This window comes from Bactrocera tryoni, chromosome 5, assembly GCF_016617805.1.
Source record: "Bactrocera tryoni isolate S06 chromosome 5, CSIRO_BtryS06_freeze2, whole genome shotgun sequence".
NCBI lineage: Eukaryota > Metazoa > Arthropoda > Insecta > Diptera > Tephritidae > Bactrocera > Bactrocera tryoni.
Window position 1 is genome coordinate 6613364 of NC_052503.1, and position 9392 is coordinate 6622755.

The window sequence follows — 9392 nt, forward strand, 5'->3', positions numbered from 1 at the left end:
ATATCAATTTGCAAGGGTTTTAGCAGTGGTTATACCTTCAGGTACATAAGACTTGTTAGCTATATAGGGGCTAGGACAAGTTTTCACCCGATTTTATAAACTCAAATCACAAATGTGCACCGCTATTAGAGAACCCGCACTCCAATTTTCATCAAGGTAACTCATATATTAGCCGATATATATATAGGTATAGGATATAATGTATAGGTAAGATAACCCGAAAGTTTGAAAAAATTTATATTAGGTAGAGCCCGATTCAACCCATTTTTAACATACAGACATACTGCTGTCAGGTAAGGATTCCCTCAAATTTCAATTATTTATCTCACAAATTGAGCGATATTTTCGGTAAAAAGTCAACTAAAGGCGGTGGGGTCCACATATTCGGCACCTTGGTGCTTGAATAGTTTTGGTTCGAAAGACACTTTTTGTGCAAAAGTTTATCCCGTTATATTATTTGCTTCTAGATGTGTGTACTAGTAACTGAAATAATAAAATAAAATTTAAAATTTTGTTATATGGGAAGTAGGCGTGTTTGTAGCCCGATTTCGCACATTTCACACTGGTCGGTCGGGTCCCGGGATATGTGACTTCACTTAAAAGTGCGCACTATTAAAAATTTATAAAAGTACCATTATATGGGGAGTGAGCGGAGTTAAGATTCGATGTCATCCATTTTCACTCTGTCGGTAGATGGATCTTATGGAATTTATCCTGAGGGAATTTGGTAATTACAGCTTGCCATGGCCACTTCTTCAAAAGTTTTCCCCACAGGTGCCCTTTGCTCCTGCGATCCCCTGTGCCTTCTATATCTTAATTTGGTGCTTAATTATGGCACTTTATAGGATTTCTCTCAATAGCGTCTTGTGGGCATGGCAATGGTCATGTCTCCCTAGTTTCATTACGAATTCTGATTTTTTTCTCAAGTTAAAGCTTACACAGATAGACAGGCAGACAGTCACTCGGATATCAACTCGTCTTATTATCGTGTTCATTGATATACATATAAACGGTAAATCCTTTATTTAACTTGATTAGTTTTAGGTGATACAAACAACGGTTATATTAACAAAACTACTTTACCAATATGTTGCAAGAGTATCAAAACTGAAGAAATAGTTCATAAATGTATAGAGAGACTGACAGACGGACATGGCTAAATCAACACTCGCCACGCTGATCAGATATGCGATTAACACGCCCCTTGTAGGACTATCTAGGCACTTTATGCCTCTATTTAACTTGCTTGTCTATGGCAACTTAAATAAGATAGGAATTATGGTCCAGAATACCAGTTTAGGAACTAATGGCCGCTACATGCTAACTAATAAACTAAAATAATATAGTATTTCGTTCGATCACTTTCATATCCTTCCACATTCCAAATCCTTTTCTTTTCTCAAGAACTTAAATCGGGGGTGTGAAAGCGTGGCTCCTTTACCTATCCTATATTACTCGAATGTATGTTTTTTAAATTGGTGTTTTAAGTCTTGTTCTTTTTTATTCCGACTTTTTATGCCTGATATATAGGTAATTCCAGCTTTGTAGAAAACGGTTATCTCATATTGCTTCTTGCTGCTTGTTTTGGATCTTAATATCAGCGGACACGGTTCTTGATCCATATGGTTTCAAATTAGGCATCTCATTCATCTTTCAGCATAGTAACTAGCCCAAAAAACTGGTTAATATAGACCTTTTGTGACTCTCGAACTGTTAAACTACTGTATTCACTCTAAAATATGGCTACAAATTCCAAAATGTCTCTTCTCAGTTTTGTCAACTCATGCAGGAATTGTAGAAACTGCAACGAATCCTCAAAATCAGTGAAACGAGCATAAATCCCTCTTTCTCACGTTGAATCAGGTAATCATTTTGAATGTATAATTGCTATTCTTACTTACAGAATACCTCAATTGTTTGGGTATCAACATAACAAAAACATAAACATTTCCACATAATCGAAATTGTTTCGAATTTTATCTTCTGAACTTGAAAATCGTTTATTGTTTCTTGCACGTACTAAAAGTGAGTTCCCACGCACAAACTATATTCAAATGTTTGAGAAAGACGACAAACCCTGCAGAAAATTCGACAAATTGAACCTAACTGGTTCAAAACTAGTTACAAAGAAACGCCTTTTTTATTGGCGAAATTAGTAATTGAGATTTGTTATCATTATCCATCGATCGCATTCAGAACTATACTCTAGTTACTTTAGAAGCCTCGGATAAGAGAAGAAGAAGAACTTTAGTAAGCTGTCTACCGCTTATCATAAAATATATATAAATCGGAGCACGCAAGCAAATTTATTTTATATAAGGAGCATCTCGTTCCATCGAGATTTGATCGCTCATAGACCAATTTCTTCTCATCGTCTCAAGATCATCGTCGATCGACGTCGCGTAAGTGCGTACAAATTTTCATGCAGGGCATATTTTCCTCGCTGATTTTTAATACAATCATGCCTCACTATTTGTTGTTATTGTGTAGTTTAACATGTGAATAGATCGCTCCATTCAGCGAGCCTGTACGTGCCACTTAAGGACATTATAGTAGTCAACAGCTATTTAGTGAATGGCTCTGTGCTTCGGCCGTTTCGGCTTAAAAACGAAACGAATCCAAGCCGTTGTGCATCACTCACTCGCTTAAGGAATTTTGTCATTACGTGCAAATATTTTGTAGTTGCAATTTTCAACGCAATCTCTTTTGCTTTCCCAAAAAAAACCCTTGGCACGAAGGTAAAGATTTACTGGCGAAATGACTAAATCGAGTTTGTTTGTTTTATGTGCGCACATCCGCCTACATCTCACGCTCCTCCCTCCATACACACACTCACACAATAACATGTGTTTGCACACATGGGAATTGCCCATCGTTGAACGATTTGTGCGCGAAACACTTTGCGGCCACCGCAGGTGCCGAGCCATATTAAGATCACCGTAGGCGAGTCAACGTCGGGATTCCCCACCCTACCGGTGGCATGTGTCGCACACATGTCGGCCGCTAAGAGAACGTTACTGGTATTTAGTATTTGGAAATTCCTAACTTGTCTTTTGACGCACTAAACAAAGGTAATTCGTACGTGTGTGTCTGTTTCTAGAGAGTGCGTCCTTGCCTCTCCCACGTTCATCCTTCGCAGTGCGGCAAATTGTCGCGAATTTTATGCGTTTCCTCTGCGACGTGTAACTCAAAGTCTGGTTTCCCCTTTGCTGCCCTCGCGTTCTTGATGTGCGCGTAACCAAAACAAACACAAGGTCTCTGCATTTGTCACTGGGCTGCGATAGTCCAATCTTTCATTTGAATTCCACTTGCGGAAAAGCAATTTTCACGAATCCCAATGCAATTTGTAAACACAGTTCGGCAACTGACAAGCAAACGCCGCGCGCTAAACACCCACAAACCGCTGTGTGTATATGTGTGAGTGTGTGTTGGTGAAACACATTCACACGTGCAAAATACAATAAGGTGTTCGTTTCGTTCACAGTTCGGAGCAAACATGTAAATATTTGAAAGACAGTTGCCAGCTCCGAGTATTTTCCACGTGAAGTGTACGTGGTTTCGCAGCCGAAAGGAAAATTATCCCAATAGTGTGGAGGACATGTTTTCAAAGGAGATGAGCATATCAACCGTAACACATAATCTTATGGGAAAAATCACGCAAATTCCTCGAATTGAGACTAGAAACCTTGTGGAAAAGCAGCATGAAATATTTGGCCGATTATATGCTCCGTATATATTATTAGTAAGTATATATTATTATAGTCTTCTTTTCAACAACTGACCAGATAGTCACCATGAGCCAAGTTTTGGAAAAGACCCGTGAAACGAGAATCGACACACATGTCTGAATTTGGTATCCCCGCAAAACTAATACAGCTGTGTAAACTGACGTTGAACAATACCAAAAGCTCCGTCAGGATCGGGAAGGCATTTCCGTGCTGTGCGATACCAAACGAGATTTCAGACAGGGCTACTCCCTACTGTTTGACTTCTTTAATCTACTCCTGGAGAAAATAATTTGAGCTTCAGAACTAAATAGAGAAGGTGCCACCTTCTCTAAGAGTGCACAGCTGCTGATATTGATATTATTGGCCTCAAAACAGCGCCATTAGTTCTGCTTTTTCCAGAATGGATAAGGAAGCGAAGCAAATAAAGAGTCGCCGCACTCGACATTGACATAGCTCAGTGGCTACGCTGGCAAGTTCCGAATGGTCGAAAATACTCCAGCTCTGATAGTATTCGACGCAGTATCCGCCGCGAGAAACAGAGGAATAGAAAGACCTCCACTCCGTTGGAAAGACCAGGAGCTGAGTTCGACTGGAATCTCCAATTAGCGCCAAGCAGCGAAAAGGAAGAACGACTGGCGCGCTGTTGTAAACTCGGATATAACCACGTAAGCAGTGTCTACGCCAATAAAGAAGAATAAGCTTCTTCTCAGTGACCGACGGTCAAAATTTTACTAAGCGGACCATGCATACTCGTATACATAGGCATGTCTCCAAAAGCCTTCATTAGGTCTAGACATCCTACTCATTTCAATAATTGAAGTGTAGATCCTTACTATACTTCTTAATTAAAACTCGATACCGCGACCTGAGTTGTCACAATTATCTACAGAAAAGCTGTGAGTTTTTATACTTCAGACCCTAAACTAAGAACCTCATCGCAGCGTTCAACTGTACTATTTATATAGTATATCCGAATTCTTCGACTTTGCTTATAATAATAGAGTATTGCATGTTTTAAGAGAGCTCAATACTTCTCACTTGCTTATTTATTATTTCTTTAGGTTATTTTTAGCTCGTATCAATAGCAGAGAACTCTCCGCTCTCTCTCTTTGAAGCAATTTTGAAAACAAAGAAATTATTTATATTCTATGTAAAGTTACTAATCTTTCCACAAATTAATTTAATATAAAGTAATTTTACATTTCTCTCTGAATAATTATAAATATTTCTTTATAAACACAACTCAACCCTCTCCCATGGCATAGCAGAATGACCGGCAGCGCGGTGCAATACTTTCATGCACCCACCTAACAGAAGTAGACTTCCCAAGCACACTTAAGATTTTCATTGAAGAAAACAAAACGCTCAAAGCATTTCTTTCGTCGCCCTCTCAGTGGAATAAATGCATTAATCAACTCTCAGCTGCACTCAGATACCTTCGCAATTAATTGGTTCACCGTTAAGTGAGCAATTCTTTGGAGTGAGTCAGTGTGAATGGAGTAATGGGCTGTCTGGCCGGCTCAAGGATCATATTGGAATGTCATTTGTAAGATGATATCGTGTGCTTATATCAATTCCCACTATGTCAAGAGTTCGTGGACACAGACGAGCGCCGCAAACCACCCACTCAATCTGCCAGAGCGCAAGGCGAAAATAAGCAGTGAAATGCAAAGAAATGTAATAATAAGTCTGGGATTTGGCCAGTAAGCCAAGGCGGTAGTGCAATTTTTCGCGTTTCGAATTTCAAGTGCACAAAATGTCATTGCAGCTTATGCGGTGCAAGGGACACAAAAGCCGGACTGACTGGGTATTTAAGTACGACAGCAACACAGCAACCCTTCAACGCATGGAAAGTGAATTGCAAGTGAAGGGAGTTGTATTTAAGTGCGACTACGGTTATGTCTGTCATTAGTCTCGAGCAACTGTCGCGACTGCTGAAGTTGGGGGTTGAGGTGCTTGGGGAGTTCCCGTGCAAAATGCAACTCCGCCAAGGGTTAGCCGAGTGTGTAGCTAAATAGCAAAATGAAAGCAGACAACTCAGAAGAACGTGGATGGGAGCTATGAAAGTGAAAAACAATGAAAAGTGGTTAGTAATCAGGATTACTGCAATGTACGGACAGCGTACGTCGCGTCTAAGCACTCGCCACCTAGCGACAGTCCGTGTGTAAACACAGATGCCGCCCGTAGTGGTTGTGTCACGCTTCGTTAAACTAAGTTCACGTCCGAAACCGCACAAGTGCCGCTCGCTGACTTCCCAAATCAACGAACTGGCTGACCAGCTGTCTGAAATCACACGCCCCGCACGCAAAGGGTGCAGACGCGTCAAGCTCCTTCCTAATCGTACCGGCCGGTTGTTGCAACCAACATGCCGGCCGGCTTTTGGATTATTTTACTCACTGATACTAGTCGCACCGCAGACCGCAAATTAACTAACTCGAGGTTATGACAAGTTGAAGTGAAGCGGCATGCAACAAATACATCCATTGTGGTAGCACACAAAACAAAACACAAAGCCTCGCCCTGCAGTTATGCATACCGTCATTCGTGCCGTCCGTCGTCTCGCAGTCGTTGGCTTTTCTAAATTTGTTCCAATTGAATTTTCAGCTCCCAAACTTTTTATATCAACCAAACACACACACCCACCTACCCCTTTAGTGCTGTTACTGCCTTGTGAGCCGCATAAAAATTGTTAACTGCCCACCCTTGGCGTGAGAGTGAAGTTGAAAAATTGAGCTTATGACCGAAAGTTTCACTTCCTGTCTAACTTTAGTAATAAAAGGCGCATTAGAGGCGCCCCTCCGCCGCCAGCCGCAGTTCCAAGTGCTTTTTTGATGTTATTAAACTATTCAACAGCCAACTATGCCGGCAAGCAAGTGTTGGTCAAGTGTTGCCACATCTGCCGCATTGAGGGGTAAGTATAAACGCTGTTGCAACCACATTAGAGCTCGCCACATCACCACTCGGCATCATTTCGTGCAGTAATGGCAACTACTTGCACTAGTGCGGCGCCTAACATGCCGCACAAAGTTGCAACTAGCCACTTGCCACAGTAATTAAAACTCCAATATGCCAAGTTGACTAAATGACACTTTGCTCGTTTACTCGTTTGCTCATTAAACTCATGCCGCATGCTGTTTTTGTGCGAGTGTATGAACTTTTTAATATGAACGCGGCGGCGCTTACAGTTAGTTTAGACCTTTTTTGGCATGTCCGTTTTGTTTGAGTTTTGAATCAACTTTTCGCTTATCATCCGAACACAAGCACACAGTAAACGTCCGCAGCGTCCAATAAGTCATTAAGTTATGGGCACTGGCGTTAAGTGCCGACACACACGCTCACACGTACAAACACTTAGCGCGACACTTGCCATTTCACATGTCAACTCAACTGGGCCGACCAATCAACTGAAAGCCCACAGCGGGGCAAACTGCCTCTCGCACGCCTGTGCTGAATATTGCCAAACATCGGGCACTCCTTGAACTGTAGCGAAGTGGCGTGCGTTTTGTGGCAGCCTTGCTCGGCGCTTATTAAATTCAGTTCGCGGCTCAGTCCACAGTAACAGTGTCAGAAACCGAGCAACGCCACCAATGATTCATAACTGTCGTATTCAGTGGCAAGTGCCTCTGCGTTGCTTTTGTGAACTAGTTTCGAATATTACACTTCAGACAAGGAGCTTAATGTGAGCTTTCAGAAAATTACACAGTTGCTCTCGCAGCTTTTAATCTAAAGATCTAAAGAGCGGACGTTTCTGGTCATCAAACACGTTTATTGACATCTTCGGTTTCATTATGAAAGAAAGCTACTTGAATGTCGGGAAAAAACTCAAAACGATCTGTGGGTTTCAAAGCAAGCTAACACCGGTTCGAGACCTTAACATTGCACAAATAAGAAAAATATCTCTGCAATCACAATAAATTATCTGTTCGACTCTATGAAATTCCTTTGAAAGCTTTTTGACTTTATAAAAGCACGTACCCTCCTCCATAGTACCAGCGCACTCTTGTACTCCGTTTGACACTTAAGCCCTCAAAACTTTACTGTTACAATCTTTTTTCATACAATTTCTAAATTTTCGAACACAGCCATTTAATTGAAACACTGTATTGTTGGTAGAGCGAAAAGTTTTGAAAATACTGAAGAATTGTTTACATTCACTTGGAAGCGTGCCAAAACTGACAAATACAGACAAACAGTGATTGTGCGTGTGGATAAATGTACGTAGAAATATGCAGCGAGCTTAAATGAGTATCCTTTTGGCTGCAAGCACTTGGTCAATTCTCTGCGCCAGCTCCAATCACAACGAAGTTCTTCAACACAGCATAGTGTGGAATACCAGGCCGTATATATGTATGGGTGTATCAGTGCTATAGCACATTATTTTGCTTTCAAATATCTTTCGCAATTTTTTGTTATTGCAATTTAGCTAAGCTGAAAGTATCTGTTACTACGAGTCATTTTTGCGTGCGAGCTTTTGATATTTTTCATAAATCCGAAGTTAAGTGCAAGGACAAAAGCTTTTAATTATATTTTATAGAAACAGATGTGACTGTTTACTTAAGCGGTAGACGTATTTCTTGAGTGAAAATTTTTAATTTTGAAATGATAATGGTGACTATCCGTTACATTTGAAGCAAAATTTTGTAATTTTGAAGATTTTAGTTTACTCTGCATCTGATAAGCTCGACGAGTGCCTCAAAAAACGGTAAGATAATATTGGTTTTTAAAACAAAGCTTTGAAAAACTGAACTTACAAAAAGCTTCAAAGATATGTGAATTAATTCAGACTTTTTTCAAAATAAGTGTTTTTCGAAGTATACTTGGTTAGGGTAATCTGGTAGGCGAATAAGCCACGCATAGACCAGTTTTGGTCCTTTGCGATACCGGATGGAGTTCACTTACTAAGTCCAAGAGGATCAATCATCGTTTAAGATGCCTGTACTTGACGCGAATCTTAACATACTCTACGGTCTCACTGTCGATACCTCCTTCAGTGTACCATACCGTGGGGACCTCAGATGCTTACAGTGTAAGCTCTTCAGTTGAAGTGTGGGGTCATGTAGCCATGCCCGAAGGTTCTAACAGGTTTAGTGCCAGTTCAAAAGCCGCCGTTGGAGTTATTCTTAGAGCTTCCATTATACACCTGAACCCTTTCCATTGGCTTCCGGTAGGTGTTTTTCGAGATAAAGACATTGTAATCTCTAGAAGCGAAATTTAAATTACTCATTTGGGTAGCGAGTACAGAAAAAGTAACAATAGGTCAAAAAGAAAGTATAAATCTTATAACAAATATACAGAAATGCGTTTTGAGTTATGATAATATTTTCAAAAGAACATTATCATTATCGTAATGAAGCTGGCCGAACTGACTTTGGGCACTTTATTTTACATATTACAAAAAAGGATTTTGCTTCAAGCAAGGCACAACCTCACTTCTGTTCCCAAATTTTACAAAATTATATCAAAATATGAAGCTTTAAGTTTTCTCAATTTAAAAACCGTTTTTTGTTTTTAATTTCTCTTAAAACATACAGCTCTAATACCAAAAACTGTACTTCAGCAGCGATTGAAAAATCACTTGAAAGATCACACTCCGAAACTTGCATTGCCTGTCTTGACACATGAGATGTGTAGAAACACTACATCTAAACAAAATATTAAAAAATT